Genomic DNA, 20,073 nt, shown 5'->3' on the forward strand with positions numbered 1-20,073 from the left:
GCACTTCAGCAGAAGCATTACATTAGTGAACAGGTTTAACTCCAGATATTTAATTCAATTAAGAGATGTGGGTGTTGCTGGCAAAGCCAATATTTATTGCTCATCCCAAGTGCCTTTGAAAAGGTGGCCAAGACCTTAAACTGATGCCATTCTCCCAATGTTACCCAGCTTCAAGAGACTGAGAAGACATCCAGTGGATTCCAGTTAATTGGTCATTGGAAATTTTTCTGGGATTAGGTTAGGGTTAAACCGGGTTGTCGAGGATTGCTGGAGCAGCATGTCTTGAAGGACTGGAAGGGCCTACTCTGCGCTGTATTCCTAAATTAAATTAAAATTAAATTACTTCATTTTAATAGCAGTTCTTCTCATATTTCTTTTAGTAACATCCTTGTTACTCTTGTTCTATTTATGCTCTGGTGAAATATATCCTTCTTTAATTTAGTTTGTTATAAACAGAACAGAAAGGCAGAGCCTGAATTTTGTCTTGATTAAACTTTGCCGTGATTTCTCTCATCATTTGAACAATTTAAAGCCTATTTACCCAATCCAAGGAACACTGTACCATTTCCAGCTCAGGCAGCACTACATTCATTGGTACAGCTCCTTTTCTGTCCCAGTACTGATGTCTGTTTTCAATTTAAAAAATTTACTAGACTAACTGACCATATTTTTATGCCAATCTAATAATCCAGACATCATTACACTCTGGGACTTGTAATTAACCTTGTAAAACTTGGTGAATGTTTTTTTGCATCATGGATCACTCATTTTTGGGTTGATTGTGTAAGGCCACTCCAAACCGCACAGATTTAAGTTGAACTCTACCACTAGGTACAGTATTAAACAAGCTCAATAATTACTTTAGGATATTTTAGCACAAGAATTCTACTATTCACTGTAGCTGCTCCATGTTTGTTAATTATAAAATTAGTTTCTTAATGAAGTATGAAATTCTAAATTTTTGCAGCATATAGTATACAAGTTAACTGTTTTACCTGGAATTTGGGTTACAATCAAAACCTTCTCTGAAACAGAACCTGCCTTCACAGACATATCAATTTTTCTGGATACTTAATAACTTTATTTTCCAAATATTGAAAAATGCCCCAAATTTTAAAGTGAAATCAGATTTCTGGCCTTTGATTTAAACACACTCTTCTCTAGAGGGCTCTCTAATCAGCCCCAACTCAGCAATGTCACAATTTCTACAAACATCCTCAATTTTAATTGCTTCCTTGCTGGTATTAAGGCCTTCAGTTCTCTAAAATGGTCTAGAAAGTTATTTATTTCTAGGTCACTTTGGGATGAACAACAAAGACTAGCCTTGCCAGGCAATGCCCAGATCTAAACTAAAATCACCAAGCCTTCAGCTCCAAATTCCCTCATTTTTCTGTGCCATCTAGCTCCCTCTTCTGTTTTACAATGCACTTTAAAATCTATTGCTTTGATCAAGTTCTTTCACATACATTATGCATCTCTCAGTATCATGTTTTTGGTAATGCTTTTATGAAGTATTGAAATGCATTACTATATTAAAACACTTAGTACTTGTCATTATATCATTTCAACAATAGTTTCAACAAACAACTGCTCACAAAGCTTAAGATGATTAGCCAAGGGTAAAAATGTGCAAAACATTAAGAGAAGCTTTGACTCAGAGGATTGGCAGACTTAATCAAATCAGTTTGACCTCTATTCTGATCCAAATCCAAGAGATACCTCCTTGCAAAGCATTAAAATGTTCATCAACATAGGCTCCCGCTTAAGGCCTCCAAACAATACTTTCTCCTTCCAAACAATACTATTTATCCTTCCAATTCACAAATGGAACTATTAAAAGATACACAGAACAAAATGCTAGCTTCAGTGTCTGCACACATTGTGACAGCTTGGTGCAAGCCTATCACCTTTCTGAGTGAACATCTCATTCATGACTTCAGTCACACTTAAACAAGGCCTCACCTTTTTATTTTAAAAAAAGTTACCCCACCAAAGGCATCTCCGTTGATTTACCATTTTAAAAAAATTAAACGACAAAAAGAAAACTCCATTTAGCCTGCATTGTGGCATTCAGCAATCTGAAGTCTGCTCAGGTTTTGAATTAGATCCTAGCCCAGATTTAAGCATGTGCTTGTGGCATTTTCCATTCCTGATCTAACTGATGCCACAGCTGTAGCAGCCTCAGGAGTGCAGTTCATATAGTGAAGATAGATAGACCATTTCAACCTGGGTGCAGTGCTGGGCCAGCACAATCAAACCCCAAATGTTTTGGCAGAGAATACATCTAACCTGGCCGAGCCCGACACAGTCAGGTCCCATCAAGCTTGGGTTTGGTTATCAGGCTCCAATTTGTATATTGAATCTCTGTGTGCCTCTCCTCCAGTTCCCCCATAGAGTATTTTGGCCTTCTCATTTCTCCTGCTGAAATGCATTAGATCATATCCATTATGTAGAACTTTATTTGCCCATTTTATCATTAGTCTGGAGGTTTAATTATCTTATTAATACATTTGTCACATTCGTTATGATTCATTCATTTTGGATGACTCGCTAATCATCTAAGTTAATAGTAAATAACAGTGTGTAATCATCAGCGAACACTCTTATTTTTGACCAAATGACTGAAGGAAGTTCATTGATGAAGCATCTAATGATTGAACCCCAGAGACTATTCTAAAGTTCTGCGGATGAGATGATTAACCTCCAATCATCATAACCATGTTCCTTTGTGTTAAGTACAATGCAAACTATTAGAGAGTTCACCTACCCAAAAATTTCCCTGGGGCTCCAGTTTAGTGTCCTTGATGCCATACTCAAGCAAATGCTACCTTCATGTTGATCAATACTCGCACTTCATCTCTGGAGTTCAGCTCCTTTGTCCATGCTTGGATGACGCCTATAATGAGGTCAGCAGCTAAGAAAATGTCTGAGCCCAAACTGACAAAGCTTCTGTGAGCGGGTTGCTGCTAAGCAAGAGTTGCTTGATAAGTGCAGTTGATTATTCCTTTCATCGCCTTACAGATGATTGGAAGTAGACAATGGACCAATAATTGACCAGCTAGGATTTGTCGTCCTTCTTGCGCACAGGACATATTTGAGCAATTCTCCATGTTCTTGAGTAAATATCACAGTTGTAGCTGTACAAGAACAGCTTGCCAAGGTCTCAAATTAGGGAGCTTTGCCTTTAATACTATTACTGGAATGCTGTCAGGGCCCAAAACCTTTACTGTTACCAAGCCATAAACTTTTTTTTTAAATGTTATGCGGAGTGAATCAAATTGACTGAAGGTTAGCATTAAATATGCCTGTGACAACTAGGGGAGGATGGGATGGATCAGGGGGAGGATGAAATGGACCATCCATTTGTATTTTATAATTCCTACAGCATATATGTCAAACTCAAGGCCTGCAGGCCAAATTCGGCCCATGGTGGAATTATCTTTGGCCCGCGAGATAATATCTAATTACTATTAAAGCTGGCCCCAGTAATCGAAGTGCCTATGGCGTATGATATGGCTAATGCTGAGTTTATGCAGGTACCAGTTTTTCAGGGTTTTTAGTGTTTATTCGGCAGTCTTCTTCATAAGAAAAGGAATTTGTAAAGTGAAACACTTCGTAGTTATAGCAGAGACTGAGACACATGAGAGCAGGCTGAAAAAACGTAGGCAACGAAAGCTGCGTTCGCACGCGTCCGACTGATCCGGCCCACATGAACCTGCATTTTGCTCAATCGGCCCGTGACCTAAAATGAGTTTGACACCCCTGTCCTACAGTATTTTGTCATTACCATGCCTCCCAGAAGCAAAAAGGATACATGATGGTAGTGCATTTAAGAAAAGGAAAACCATTACATTGCAAGTTATTATTATAATTAACCACTTTGAAGAGAAAGTGTTATGTTTTGTAACGCCAAAAAAACAAAATTTTTAAAAAACACAGGAGCTGGGAGATGTGTGTCTACTTTGTTTTAAATTAGTGACGTGTTACTGAGTGACGTATGCCATTTGCGTACTTTTATATAACACACATTGAATTATGCAAACATATTGTAAATATATTTACAATATTACTGAAATACTAAATACACAATATTCTTCCCTACTTATCTATAAATTCCAACACAGTATAGAATGCACCTCAACTATATACAGAGTATACTATATAATACAACCATAGCACAGTTATCCACAGTATGGCAAATTTTAAATTGTCCTATTCAGACCTAAAGATCTCATCACTGTGGAGGGTTTCTAATTCTTGTGAGATAATGTCTTTCTTGACAATGAGGGTGATCACTACTTAGCAGGTGAAACTTCTGGCTGTGAGATTGTGTCAGGTTCTGGGGCCTCCTCCATGTTGGGACCTGACTGTGAGACTGCAGGGAATGGTTCTGACAGTTCTGGACACCTTTCTTCTGGATGTGTTGGCATCCCAAACAGTGCAAGGCAAGAAGCTTGATCTGCTGATCTATTCCAGGCCACCAGACAACACTACAAGCTAACACTTTCATGTTGACTATGCTTAGATGACCAGCAACTCCTCCAACACTTTAGCTCTCAGCTTGTATGGTATAACAACTCAATCACATCACAACGCAACCCCCATTAAGCGCATGTTCATTTCGGCACTGGGAAAAATGGGCGAACTGGAATTTCTGCTGAACATTCCAGCCATTTTAGGTTGCCATGTAGACCTCAGATAGCCTGGCATCTTTTCTGATTTCCCTTCAGATCATCTCTGCCATAATATGGAGACTTTCAATTTGTATTAGGGAGAATATATTAAACATTAGGAAAAATATTTTAAGAGGAGCATCTTCAGCCCAAGATCTTAAGGCACAAACTAACGGAGATGGGAGTAGACTCTCACATGGTGGATTGGATAGTGGACTACTTGACAGATAGACTTCAATATGTGCGGCTGGGAGACTGTAGGTCTGACACGGTGGTCAGCAGCACAGGAGCGCCGCAGGGAACCGTACTCTCTCCGGTCCTGTTCACCCTGTACACATCAGACTTCCAATATAACTCGGAGTCCTGCCATGTGCAGAAGTTCGCTGATGACACGGCCATAGTGGGGTGTGTCAGGAATGGACAGGAGGAGGAGTATAGGAAACTGATACAGGACTTTGTGATATGGTGCAACTCAAACTACCTGCGTCTCAATATCACCAAGACCAAGGAGATGGTGGTGGACTTTAGGAGATCTAGGCCTCATATGGAGCCAGTGATCATTAATGGAGAATGTGTGGAGCAGGTTAAGACCTACAAGTATCTGGGAGTACAGTTAGACGAGAAGCTAGACTGGACTGCCAACACAGATGCCTTGTGCAGGAAGGCACAGAGTCGACTGTACTTCCTTAGAAGGTTGGCGTCATTCAATGTCTGTAGTGAGATGCTGAAGATGTTCTATAGGTCAGTTGTGGAGAGCGCCCTCTTCTTTGTGGTGGCGTGTTGGGGAGGAAGCATTAAGAAGAGGGACGCCTCACGTCTTAATAAGCTGGTAAGGAAGGCGGGCTCTGTCATGGGCAAAGTACTGGAGAGTTTAACATCGGTAGTTGAGCGAAGGGCGCTGAGTAGGCTACGGTCAATTATGGAAAACTCTGAACATCCTCTACATAGCACCATCCAGAGACAGAGAAGCAGTTTCAGTGACAGGTTACTATCGATGCAATGCTCCTCAGACAGGATGAAGAGGTCAATACTCCCCAATGCCATTAGGCTTTACAATTCAACCGCCAGGACTTAAGAACTTTTTAAAAGCTATTATTAATGCTTTTTGAGATAGTGATCTAGATGCATATCATATTTTTTACTGAGTTAAGTATTGTATGTAATTAGTTTTGCTACAACAAGTGTATGGGACATTGGAAAAAAGTTGAATTTCCCCATGGGGATGAATAAAGTATCTATCTATCTATCTTCTGTAAAATTTTCCAGTATCTTCATTCCCAAAGGCAAACAAAACAATCCATCAGCATTTCCATGATTAGTTGGACTCTTGAATTTGACCTTGTGGTTGTATCCTCTAAGAAAGAGAATCCACCCCTGCATTTGTGCTTGCTGCTGGCAGTGGAACACCCTTCTGTGGATTGAAAATGGACATTGGTGGTTGATGATCAGTAATGAGGGTAAACTCTCTCTCATACAAGTACTGGTTGAAATATTTTACACTCCAAACCAGATTCAAAGCCTGTCAATCTGTGTGTAATTTTTCTCTGCAGCGGTCAGGGAACATGACACACAGGCTATGGGATGCTCACTTCCATCATTCATGCGACATGACTGCACCTATACCATAGACCAAGGCCTTACAGGTAAGCTTCACTAGACAATATTGATCATAATGTGTGAGTACAGTGTCTGACATCACCATTCCCTTTGTCTTTTGGAAAGCCACCTCACGGTGCTTTCTTCATTGTCATTTCTTCCTGATCTGCAGTAATGAGTTCAAGGCGTGCAGCACAATAGCCAGGTTTAGCAGGAACGTTTCAGAATAATTGATAAATCTGAACAAGAATCACAACTGTGACCTGTCTTTTGGCCTTAGGGCATCCACCACTGCTTGAATTTTCTCAGCACACCTGTATAATCCTTGGGTGTCAGAGCACAACACAGCAAGTGTGAGTGTGGACTCTTTAAACTAAGAATACTTAGTGTGACCACATAAAGTAATGCTTAAAGAATTCACACTTGCTGTATTGTGCACTGAGCAGATAATCTTCTGTTTTTAAACACTGTCATAAGATTTTGGAGATATTCCTTACCATCCTTGTCAATAACAATGAGATCATCCAGGTAACAGAAGCCTTGCAGCTCCTGGTCCATGGCTTTCTGCCAGAGCACCTTTGAAGACGCTACTCCTAAAATAAACCCATTATAGCAATAATGTCCCTTGTGAGTGTCCATGATGAGAAACACTTTGGACTCTTCTTCCATCTCCATCTGTAGGTAGGACTCAGCTATGTCCACTTTGATGAAGTGATTTCCTTTAGAAAAGTTTCCAAAGATATCCACTAGCCTGGCCTGTGGGTATTGATCTACTTTCAGTACTGGGTTGGTGGTGACCTCAAGGTAACCACAGATCCTGACAGACCCATCCTTCCTGGCGACTGGAACCACTGCTGTTGCCTATAGGCTCTGTTCAACCTTGGAAAGATTCTTTCAGCCTCCAAGTGATCTAGCTCACAGGCTACTTTATCACAGATGGTATATGGAACTGGATGGGCTTTGTAAAACTTGGGTGTGACATTTTCATTTAACACTTTTATCCTTGATATGTTTGAGTTTTCCACTGTTACCCTTGAACACCTCTGAGACATCATCCTCTACCTTTCTTAATTCACTTTCAGTTGACTATTGCCGGGGAAGTGGCATACAAATGGTGGATGGATCTCCAATCAAGCTGTCGATGTCTCAGTGGATCATAGCCCCACAATTCTGATCCTGTTTTTACCACATACAAGCCTGTTGTGACTTACTGGCTGTTGCCTAACACTGTTAAGAATGTCATTCCCACAGGAATAATCTTTTCTCCATTTTAAGTTCTTGGTTGGAAAGGCTTCAGATGAATATCTTTGAAATGTCATTCACACATTTTGTAGAATAAATGAAACAGCTGAACCAGTAGCCAACTGCATTTTAATTCATTTGCTATTCACTTCTGGTGTAAGACATATTGTACATCTCTTGTTAATTTTCACACAGTAAATGTCAAGGCTAGCCAGTCCAGTGTCACTCTCATCAATATCAAATGTTTCCATCAGCAGCATGCAAATTAGTGCTCTTTTTGATTTTTTATTAACTCTTCCCTGTGCAGTCCATTTATTGTTGCCCACCTGACATGCTCTTTGTATGCATCCTACTTTGTTGCATTTTCTGTACGTATCGCCTTTAAACTTGCATTGGTCTGGTGTATGTGAGTCCCTGCCACAAAGTAACACAATTTGTTCAGCCATGCAGGTTTCTGTTTAAATGTTGCAATTTTGTTCACACTCACTTTCATTCCTTACTCTGGATACAGTGATTTCAACCACTCTTTTAAAATGTGAGTTGTGCGTTTAGGAGCTATTCTTGAATGTTTAGTTTGTAGAATCTTATAAGAAAGCAATCTCTCAGTGAATTATTAAGCCCATCACTGAAATGGCAATGCTTGTACAAGCTCTTCAATTCAGCCATGTAAAATTAAATGGACCCCTTTCTTTTGATTCCACTTGTGAAATCTAAAGTGTTCTGCAATCAATTATAGTTTTCCTTTTAAATGTTCCTGCATTACATTCACAATATCAGCAAAGCTCATTTCGGCTGGCTTGGTTGGAGCAGTTCAACTTCTAAGCAAATTGTATGCCTTTCCATCTATTACAGTCAGCAAAACAGGCACTCATTTTTAATTGGGCATTTCATTTGCTTCAAAATACTGCTCAATTCACTCAGTATACAAAATCCACTTATCTATTGTGCAATCAAACACGTCTATCTTTCCACAGTAGCCCGCCATTTCTGACTTTTTTAAAAATTAGTACCTGATACTCATTGTTTATAAACCCATGAATTTTGTCTGTTTTTTGACATTGATTTTTAAAAAACTCAACCATCTTCTCCTCTTGCAAAGAAAAGAGTTTTTTTTACTTGAACACCTTGCTATGCTTCAACATGTAGGCAGTCGTCTTGGATGCTTTTTAAAACTTACTCATCGCCACTGTTTTACCTTGTAACTCCACAATATAAAACTAATTGAAAGAAAAAACACAGAGTTGGGGATAAGCGAGTACGTTTTGTTTTTACTTTAGTGAGGCCCACAATTGACACACATGCCATTCACGTACTTTTACATATAACCTATTATGAGTTATGTAAACAAGCAATGCTTAACAATAAATTTATAATATTAATCAAATATTACTGAAATATTAAATCCAGACAGAGGCAACTGAAGAGTTGACATCAGAGGCTGTTGCTGAGAAACCAACTCTCTATAAAAAGCCAAGAAGAAATGCAATAATGCTTTAGTGACTATAAGGCCAAACGACATACTGCAGGAGCAGAAGTAGGCCATTTGACACATCAAGTCTGCTCTGTTATTCCATCATGGCCGATTTGTTGTCCCTCTCAACCCTATTCTCCTGCCTTCACCTTGTAACCTTTGATGACCGGATTTCCCTTAAGGAAACCTATTTTATGATGTGTCTCAAAGTACCCTCAAACTTCATCTTTAATAATGGACTTGAATTACAATTAAACTTCAACTTAATAAAGGACTCCAACAGCTTCCCAACCATTGAAGTCAAGCAAACAGGCCTATAAGTTCCTTTCTTCTGCCTTCCTCCTTTCTTTTTTTATTGATCTTTTATGCATTTCTACAACCACTACAAGCAAAAACCCAACAGCAAAATGAAGATTAATACAGTGCAAAATAAACATATCAATTGTATAGTTCGAAATAGTAAGGAGAAAGCACCCAGAATAAAATCTTCAAAGTTAGTATCCTCCCCACCCTCCCACGGGAAAAAAACTCCAGGCCAACCATTACAAGATGTAAAAAAATTAATTGGAGCAGTCAAACCCCCAAAACTGTGTATGTAAATAAAAACAAAATAATAATGCCTACTACCAAAACAAAAAGCTGAAAGTAAGGGATTAAAGAAAATAAACTTAATCTAAAGAGGAGTTGTGAAAGTATTCAAGAAAATGTCCCCACACCTTTTGAAACTTTATGTCCGAGTTGAGAAGTGAGTAGTGAATTTTTTCAAGGTCTAAACAGGACATGATATTATTAAGCCATTGAGCATGGGTGGGTGGGGCAACATCTCTCCACCTAAGAAGAATTAAGCATCTAGCCAAAAGAGAGGCAAAAGATAATGTTTGACGTTTAGTTCGACTCAAATGTATATCTGCCTCACCCAAGGTGCCAAAAAGAGCAATCAGTGGATTAGGTCCTTATAAAGCAGTGGAGTAACATTTCCAGTCCTCTAGATCCATTACAAAGTCTAGTGATTCTTGAAGGATCATTACTAATGCCTTCACAATCTCTTCAGCAACCTCTTTCAGAACCCTGGTGTAGTCCATCTGGTCCAGGTAACTGATCTAACTTCAGACCTTTCAGCTTCCAAAGCACCTCTCCTTCTCAACAGCAAATACACTCTCTTCTGCCACAGACACTCTCGAATTTGGGTGGTGGCACCTCATTGGAGACAAAGCATTTGATTATCTGTGGATATTTTATAGACAAGACCACAAGATAAGGTGAGAATTAGGCCATTTGGCCCATTGAGTCTGCTCTGCCATTTCATCATGGCTGATTAATATTCAATTAATATTCAATTGATTCAAGAATCAATCAACCTCTATCTTAAGTATTTACAGACTTGACCTCCACAGCTGCCCGTGGCAAAGAATTCACCACTCTCTGGCTAGAGAAATTCCTCATCTCCATTCTAAAAGGACGCCCCTCTATTCTGAGGCAGTGTCTTCTGGTTTTTGACTCTCCCACAATGGGAAACATCTTCTCCACATCCACTCTATCAAGGCCTTTCACCATTTGATATGTTTCAACGAGGTCACCCATCACTCTTCTGAATCCCAGTGAGTACAGGCCCAGAAGCATCAAACACTCATCATATGACAAGCCTTTCAAACCTGAAATCATTTTCACGAACCTCCTTTGAACCCTCTGTTTCAGCACAACTTTTCGAAGGAGCCGAAAACTGCTCACAATACTCCAAATGAGGCCTCAGTGCTTTATAAAGTCTCAACATTACACCTCGCTCTTGTATTCCTGTCCTCTTGAAATGAATGCTATCATATTTGCCTTCCTTCAACAGACTCAAACTGCAAATTAACCTTTACGGAATTCTGCACAAGCATACCAAGTCCCTTTGCACCTCAGCTTTTTGTATTTTCTCTCCACTTCGAAAACAGTTCACCCTTTTATTTCTTCTACGAAGTGCATGACCATACACTTCCCGACACTGCACTCCATCTGCCACTTTGCACATTCTCCAAATCTGTCTAAGTCCTTCAGTAGTCTCCACTTCCTCAAAACTTCCTGCCCCTCCACCTATCTTCATATCGTCTGCAAACTTTGCAACAAAGCCATCAATTCCATCATTCAAAAAAAAAGCAGTCACTACACAAACCCCTATGGATCACCACTAGTCACCAGCAGCCAACCAGAAAAGGTTCCCTTTATTCCCACTCATTGCCTCCTGCCAGTCTGTCACTGCTTCAGCCATGCTAGAATATTTCTTGTAATACCATGGGCTCATAGCTTGTTAAGCAGCCTCATGTTTGGCACCTTGTCAAAGGCCTTCTGAAAATCCAAATACACAGCCTCAACTGATTTTCCTTTCTCTATCCTGCTTGTTATTTCTTCAAAGAATTCCAACAGGGAAGATTTCCCTTGAGGAAACCATGTTGACAACAGCCTATTTTATCATGTGCCTCCAAGTACCCCAGAACCACATCCTTAACAAGCGACTCCAACATCTTCACAACCACTGAGATCAGTCTAAATGGCCTATAATTTCCTTTATTCCGCTTCTCTCCCGTCTTGAAGAGCAGAGTGACACTTGCAACTTTGTCTTCTGGAACCATTCCAGAATCAAGTAATTCTTTAAAGATATAATATTGCCTCCAGAATCTCTTTAGCCACCTCTTTCAGAACCCTAGGGTGTACACCATCTGGTCCAGATGATTAATTTAACTTCAGACCTTTTAGTTTCCCAAGAACTTAACAGAAGTGCCACACACTTCTTGAGCACTAACACCTGGAACTTCCACTATACTGCCAGTGTCTTCCAAAGTGAAGACTGATGCAAAATACTTATTCAGTTTATTCACCATTTCCTTGTTCACATTATTACCTCTCCAGCATTGTTTTTCAGTGCTCTGATATCTACTCTCGCCTCTCTTTTACACTTTATGTATCTGAAGAAACTTTTGGGTTTAGTATTCTCTTTAATATTATTGGTTATTTTTCATATTCCATCTTTACATTCTTACTGATTTTTGTTAGTTGCCTTCTGTTGGTCTTTGAAAGCTTCACAATCCTCTAACTTCCCACTAATTTTTATTCTATTATATGCCCTCTCTTTGGCTTTTATTTCTCTTGTTAGCCACGGTTGTGTCATGTTACCTTCAGAATATTTTTTCCAGAAATTCCAGCCATTGCTGCTCTACCGTCATCCCTGCCAATGTTCTTTTCCAATCAAATCTGGCCAAATCCTCTCTCATGCCTCTGTAATTCCCTTTTCTCCACTGTAATACTGATACACCTGACTTTAGCTTCTCAAATTTCAGAGTGAATTTGATCATATTATGATCACTTTCCCCCCAGGGTCCTTTTACCTGAAGCTCTCTAATCAATTCCGGATCATTGCACAACACCCAAACCAGAACAGCTGCTCCCCTAATGGGCTCAACCATGAGCTGTTCTAAAAAGCCATTTCGTCTGCATTCTAGAAATTACCCCTTTTGGGATCCAGCACTAACCTGATTTTCCCAATCTTCCTGCATATTGAAATCCCCCATGACTACTGTAACATTGCCCTTCTGACAAACATTTTCTGTCTCCCATTGTAATTTGTAGATCACATCCTTACTACTGTTTGGAGGTCTGCCTACAACTCCCATCAGGGAGTTTTTATACCTGCAGTTCCTTAGCTCCATCCACACTGATTCAACACGTTCTGACTCCACGTCACCTCTTTCCAGTGATTTGATTTCACTTTTTAAAAGAATAGAGCAACACCACTCCCTGCCTTCCCATCTGTCCTTTTGATACAATGTGTATCCATGGATATTAAGTTCCCAGCTATAATCGTCTTTCAGCCATAACTCAGTAATGCCTACAGAATTATACATGCTACAAGCTCATCCATTATTCCATTAACTGTGCGCATTCAAATATAACACCATCAATCCTGTATTCACCCTTTTCAATTTTGTCCACCTTTTACGTTGCAACTCAGCCTGTTGACTGCAATTTCATCCTATCATCAGCCTCTCCTTGCTAAGAGTCCCACTACAAATTGTCTCTGTTTGTAAACCAACTACCTCATCTTCAGCACTATCATTCTGGTTCACATCCCCTTGCCAAATTAGTTTAAACCCACCTGAACAACTCTAGCCAACCAGCTTGTAACAATATGGGCCCCCCCCCCATCGGGTTCAGGTGTAACCCATCCCTTTTCTACAGGTCACACCTTCCCCAAAAGAAATCCTAATGATCCATGAATCTGAACTCTTGCCCCCTGCACCAGTTCCTCAGCCATGCAGTCATCTTCCAAATAATTCTAGTCTTACCCTCACTAGCACGTAGCACAGAGGTTACTACCCTGGTAGTCCTGTTTTTTTAGCTTTCTATCTAGCTCCCTAAAATTTTCTCCTCAAGACCTCCTCACCTCGTTTACCTCTGTCATTGGTGCCAATATGCACCAAGACTTCCAGCTGCTCACCCTCGCCCTTGAGAATGCCATGGACCCGATCCAAGACACTCCTGATCCCAGCACCAGGGAGGCAACGTACCATGCAGATGTGTCTACCATGCCACAGAACCTTGTCTCTGTTCCTCTGACTCAGGAATCTCCTATCAACACTGCAATTCTCTTCACCTCTCTGCTCTTCTGAGCCACAGCACCTGACTCAGTGCCAGAGACTCGGTCACTGTGGCTCTCCCCCCACCTGCCCCCCCCCCCCCCCGGTAGGTCATCCCGCTCTAAAGTTGTATACAGTCGTCCCTTGGTATCTGTGGGGGATTGGTTCGAGGACCCCCCGCGGATACCAAAATCCACGGATGCTCAAGTTCCTTACATAAAATGGCATAGTATTTGCATATAACCTACACACATCCTCCCGTATACTTTAAATCATCTTATAATACCTAATACAATGTCAATGCTATGTAAATAGTTGTTATACTGTATTGTTTAGGGAATAATGACGAGAAAAAAGTCTGTACATGTTCAGTACAGACGCAACCATCATAGTTCTTCTGGGAACACTGACACTGCCTCGGACAATTCTCCCATCATCTTTTAGTTCTTGAGGCTGTAGCGCTTTACATAGCTAGCCAGCCATCCCTTACTAGCCTCAAACTCCTTCCTCTAGCTCACAACACGAGTAACGAATAAATGAGACACAAGGCGATCAATGCTCAAACAACAAGTGCTGGAGAGGGGCTGAGGATCTGTGAAATGGTGGGAGGCTACAACAGGATATGCCTGCACATCACTTCATTTGCGTGGGTTCAGCGTAGTGCTCCGCGCGCGGCAAATTTAAGTTTTGCTTTTTGGAACTTTCTGAAGTATTTTTAATCGAATATTTTCAATCCACGATTGGTTGAATCCGTGGATGCGGAACCCGCAAATATAGAGGGCCGACTGTACTTATTATTGAGAACAACAGCCACAGGAATAATCTGCACTGGCTGTGCATTTCTCCTTCTTCCCTTGACAGTCACCCAGTTACTTGCCTCCTGCAACTCAGGGGCAACAATCTCCCCGTAACTCCTTTCTAGCACATCATTCTCCCATATGAGTCGAAGGACATCAAGCTGCAGCTCCAGCTTCAGCTTCTTAATACGTTCTCTCAAGTGCTGCAACTCTGTGCACCAAGTGCAGATGTGTTTATCTGGGAGAATAGACATATTCCAGATTTCCCATAATTAGTACAGAACACTGTCCCAGAGCCATTCTCACTAATCTATGACAAACACACAGTCTACCTCACCCAAGCCTGATGAGCCAAAGCTAATCTAAAGAATGGCACTCTCTATTCCCTTACTGAATCAGTCTCTTTCATTTCTTCCACAAGAAAGAAACCATATGGACAAGAATGATGAGAACATTGAGCTGACTTGCCAGAATAACTTAACTTTTGTTTATCAGAATGACATGCAAAATAAACATACTTGGCAAATTAACACAAACAGCCAAAAAATTCAAAAAAAGAGATAAATATTACCCAAAACATAAGATACAGAAAATACAATGATCAAAAGAAAGACGAATACCAACCAGGCTAATGCAATGATACTGCAAGTAAATTATCGAGGAGAAAACAAACCAATCAAAAACCGAGCAAAACTGGAAAATCCTTTCATCTGCCCGAGACCATGAGCCAATGAATGTAGGAGCAGAAGTTTCTAGCATAAAAGTTCAAGGAAGAAAATCAAACACTAACTGCTTGAACACCTGGAAATTTAATTCGCTGGCCACCAAGAACTGATGGAAGTTATGAAGTTATGATGGAAGTTATTGTGGCCATCACTGAATCATGGCTGAAAGACGACTGCAGTTCGGAGCGAAATGTCCAAGGTCACACCTTGTATCGGAAGTATTATGAGGTAGGCAGAGGCGGTGGTGTGGCTCTGCTGGTAAAGAATGGCATCAAATCAAAAGAAAGATGTGACATAGCATGAGAAGATGCTGAATCCTTGTGGGTTGAGTTAAGAAACTACAAAGGTAAATGGACCCTAATGGCAGTAATATACAGGCCTCAGAACAGTAGCCAGGATGTGGACCACAGATTGCAACGGGAAACAGAAAAGGCATATCAAAAAGGCAGTGTTATGATAATCATGGGAGAGTTCAACATGCATGCTGATTGGGAAAATCAGGTTGGCAATGGATCTTAGGAGAGCGAGTTTGTTGAATGCCTATGTGATGGCTTTTTAAAGCAGTTTGTCATTGAGCCTACTAGGGATCAGCTATACTGGATTTGGTGTTACATAATGAACCAAAGGTGATTAGAGGGCTTAAGGTAAAAGAACCCTTAGGAGGCAGTGATCACAACATGATTGCATTCAGCTTGAAATCTATTAGGGAGAAAGTAAATGATTGGACTCTGGCATGATACCAGAGGACTGGAAAATTGCAAATGTCACTTCACCCTTTAAGAAAGGAGGGAGGCAGCAGAAAGGAAATTAACGAGCATTTAGCCTGACCTCAGGGGTTGGGAAGATGTTGGGAGTCAATTGTTAAGGATGAGGTTATGGAGTACATGGTAACACAGGACAAGATAGGACAAAGTCAGCAAGGTTTCCTTAAGGGAAAATCCTGTCTAACCAACCTGTTGTATTCATAGGTTCTTGATTGGACATGGCATCAAAGGTTACGTGGAGAAGGCTGGGGAGTGGGACTGAGGAGGGAAATAAAAAGGATCAGCCATGATTGAATGGTGGAGCAGACTTAATGGGCCAAATGGCTTAATTCTGCTCCTATATCTTGTGCTCTTATTAAAAGTTTACATAAATACACGTCCTGTTTTAAAAAAAGAAAAACCTGCATACGCTATTTTAAAAATGCAACCAGGTATGCAATCAGGTACATGTGAAATTAAATGCAGTGAATTCTAGTTAACTGGGATACACAGAGAGCAGTACATTTTGGCCCAATTGAGTGGCTGCCCTATTTAGCCAAAGTTTCATGTAATTAAGGCATAAAAAAAACAAACTATAATTGAGTAACAAAATATATATTTAAATGAAATAAGGAATAAATTAAAACACTACCAATACCACAGTACTATAAAAATATGTACTAGCTCCCAAAAGTTACCAATGGAGGAATTCATCTAACGTACATTGCTGTGTTCTTTTGATTGACTGTGAATGAACAAAATCAGTGCAGACACCGAGTGTAGATAGTGGACTGCCTTCGTCCAATTTTCAACTATTGCATCCTGCAAGTTTTCATTTCCATTGTAACATTTAAAATAATTGGCAATACCTTCAAATTCTTCATTGTTCCTAATTTGAAGTAGCAAAATTGTTTCACTTTCATTCCCACCCATTTCTCCAAGCCTGAATGCTTGAAACTACAGTGAACAAAACGGTTCTGAACTGTCTAACTGCTTATTTCTCGCCAACTATCAGTAACAAAAAATTACTACTTTTTGAATATAAGCACACACAGCTGACACTGTTCTAAAACTGTTTACTCTAAGCACAGTGCAGTGTGTAACAGTCACACAACTGATGCTAGTTACAAACTGCTCAGCAACAGTACCCTGCCCCAACTAAGCTGCATAGTGTCCTAAATAAACAAAGAGAATTCTGGCTATATTCTCAATTAGTTTTTGTTCTTTCAGAGTTGTCCCAAACTAAGTGGCTGCCCCAATTAACCGATGGCCCAATTAACCAGAATCTACTATGTTTTGCACGCTACACATACAAACAGAATTTTAAAACATATGAAATTATTGTTTTCAGGTTTTGCTAAAGCATTGCGCAAGGAACTCAATGAAATTTCACTAAAATCTACATGCAGAAATTTAAATCAGTTACCTTTAAACCAGTTTTTGTTGTAGCTTGAAAAATATCCATTAAATTAGAATCGCAAGTTCTTTCCTTTTTATTTGATCCCTCTTCATACATTCTGTACTCGTAAATATGGGCGTCCAGGATCTTTCCCATAATCTCAATAGATTGCAAACTATTCTGCATTCTTTAACTAAAATTACATAACACACATGGGCATGTTTATACCTGTTTGAGTACGCAGCTCCATTTTCTTTTCCAAGAAAATGTATTAAGCTATTTTCACTTTGAGTGAGATCACATTCTACCTATTTCTGATTTTATAGTAAATAATCACCCTAAAATCAATAACAAAATATACATGTTACATCTGAGTCAGCATTTATACAATGCATGTTTTAAAAAATGCAAGCAAAATATTTTATGCCCAGATTTCATGTTGCATTCCATGTGAATCAAACAAAACTAAAATAATTTTAGCTAACTGAAAAATCAAAGTATATTTACATTTTTATAACATCACAAGCCATTTATCTCTGAAGAAAAAGCATGAAGCAGAAAATTAACATGTTAACAGAGAATATTTAAAAACTACAGTAGGACTTGAAACCAAAAGGTTAACCCTTTAGGTCTGTGACCTTTGCTCAGACTGTAAAAGATTACAGATATAACAGGTTTTAATCAAGTAGTGTAGCAAGTGATTAGGCAAGAACATCAAAGAAAAAAGTAAAGAGATTTTAAATTGCTGAACCTAATGTTCCCAAAACAAAAATATGAAGCATAGAAAAAAAATCAAAAATAGATGCTAGTCAAGTTTTGTCAGTCATCAATAGGCCAATACAGGTGGTTGGGTTTCTATTACAAAATGGGAGAGGTAGGAATTTTTTTTTAAAACAGTAAGCATCTCAACTTTTGGTATGCTCATGAACCAAGTGAAGTACAAAAAGCATTACAAAATCTGCTTGTTCCTCCTCTGTGCAAATTGCATTGCAAATAGTTACTTCCATGTACCAGGTACAGGTACAAGAAATTAACATTCCTCTTTTTGATTCTAACCACTACTTCATCTTTGACAATGGGGAGACAGCAGGGTGGGGTCAAAAGCTGGTAATTGATATCATTACCGCTGCTTTTTGTCATAAACCATCACCCTTCTTTTCTTCATCACTTTGCAACCTATTGTTCTGTCTTCACCAACAACCAGCTGTTCTTCCCTATTTTGATAGCTGCATAAATTTTGTCACGTGTAGCATTTTCCACTTCTGATCAAAAGTTCATGGAAATGAAATACTCTTTCCTTCAACACATCTGTCTCAGCCAAATTATTTCTGTTTCCCCTCACATTATTCTTTTATTTATATTTCCATGTCTGTAACTAGACAGGCAACACCAGCATCTACTGTCCAAACAAAAGCAGTCTGCTTAGTGAAGGTAATCTCACAATACTCTCGGGTAGCTATTTCCAAAATTCAGGCACAGTAACAATGTAGTAGTGCTGAAACAGTACCAAGTTGCCAAAGAATTCAATTTTGAGGAGAAAATGCATCATGGCCCTATGCATGAGAACCTATTATCCTTTGCGAGACAGCACAAGTATGGGAAGTTGATGCAGTTGGAATAAACGAAGTAACTGTACAGTACTACATTTTGAAGACAGTACACTGCAGCCACTGTATATTGATGAAGGAACAATGAAGGCTGGCAAATGTGATTTTTTTTTTTTTAAATCAAGCTAGTTGCTGTATCCTGACTGTCATCAAGGTTCCTGAGTGTTATTGAAGTTGTACTCATCCAGTTAAGTGGTATAACTACATTTCAGATTCTTGCCTCATAGACTGTAGAACTTGAGGGTGTTAGGAAGCAAGTTACTCACCACAGAATCTCCAGCCTCGAAATTGGAAAATCTTTATTGGAACAATAAGGGGAATAGTTTGGACACAGGAGGTCAAAATGGGAAAGGTGCCATAATTAAATTGCAAACAACCCCAAATTTGCAGTTACGTTTGTGACACAAGTGAGACACTCAGCAAAACAGTCCTCAACAAAATCTGCTTGGTCTCCAAATATACCCCAATGCATACAACAAATTCAATGTTCTTAGCCATAGTGTTTTATGCAACTGACCCAGATGAGTTGAGGATGGTGTGGATTCAGTGAGAGCAATAACACTGAATATCAAGATAAGCATTTAGACTGTTGCTGTGGATGTTCATTGCAGTTACCTGTCGTTACTGTGTCCCATGCCCAAATGCTGTCTATGCCTTGCCACATTCAGGTACAGACTTCTTCATTTGCCACGGATTTACAGATGGACTTGAAAGCCACACAATCAATAAACATCTTGACTTTGAACTTTATTATGGATGCAAAGTCATTGATAGTTGACCTGAGGCTGCACTCTGCAGAACCCTTGTAGTAATGTCCTCGGGCTAGCTAAATTGCTAACAACCATAACCACCTCCTCAGAGGACATTTGTTTTTATTTTAAAATTCACTACTGGGTGCCAATGTTAGCGAAGCAGTTATGCAGTGCTACTACAGCTCAAAATTCAATCTTGGCATACTCTGTAAGGATTTTGTGGAAACCCGTGGAATGTGTGGGTTTTCTCCAGCACATTAATTGCTCATTGTAAATTGTCCCATGCAAAGGCTAGGGTTAAGTCGAGAGTTGCTGGGTGGTGTGGCTCAAAGGGCTATTCCACACAGTATCTCTAAATAAATAAAAAAATTCAAAAGAAATTAATTCATTCTATTGCCGAAGGAGATGGTGATTCTGATACACATCTGTTAATAATCATGATGGAGTCTGGATTACCA

General features: G+C 39.7%; 1 protein-coding gene and 1 long non-coding RNA gene across 8 annotated transcripts in view; one reads left to right on the plus strand and one right to left on the minus strand.

Annotated features, from left to right (window-relative positions):
- LOC140726858 (uncharacterized) overlaps window positions 1-7,522 on the plus strand; it is a 60,174-nt gene extending 52,652 nt beyond the window's left edge. The window contains exons 2-3 of the long non-coding RNA XR_012098745.1: window positions 6,224-6,316; window positions 7,352-7,522. This is a non-coding gene — a long non-coding RNA (uncharacterized lncRNA). The remainder of the gene's footprint in view (window positions 1-6,223; window positions 6,317-7,351) is intronic.
- The window catches only part of atp8a2 (ATPase phospholipid transporting 8A2), a 461,717-nt gene that overhangs the window by 406,362 nt on the left and 35,282 nt on the right, over window positions 1-20,073 (minus strand). The window contains exon 1 of one of the 7 annotated variants that reach the window (XM_073043761.1): window positions 17,284-17,387. The exons of the other annotated variants lie outside the window; for them this stretch is intronic. The gene's annotated coding sequence lies outside the window, so the exon portion shown is untranslated. Of the gene's footprint in view, window positions 1-17,283; window positions 17,388-20,073 lie in introns of those variants that run through there. 7 annotated transcript variants of the gene reach the window in all.

Source organism: Hemitrygon akajei, chromosome 4, assembly GCF_048418815.1.
Source record: "Hemitrygon akajei chromosome 4, sHemAka1.3, whole genome shotgun sequence".
NCBI classification, from domain to species: Eukaryota; Metazoa; Chordata; class Chondrichthyes; order Myliobatiformes; family Dasyatidae; genus Hemitrygon; species Hemitrygon akajei.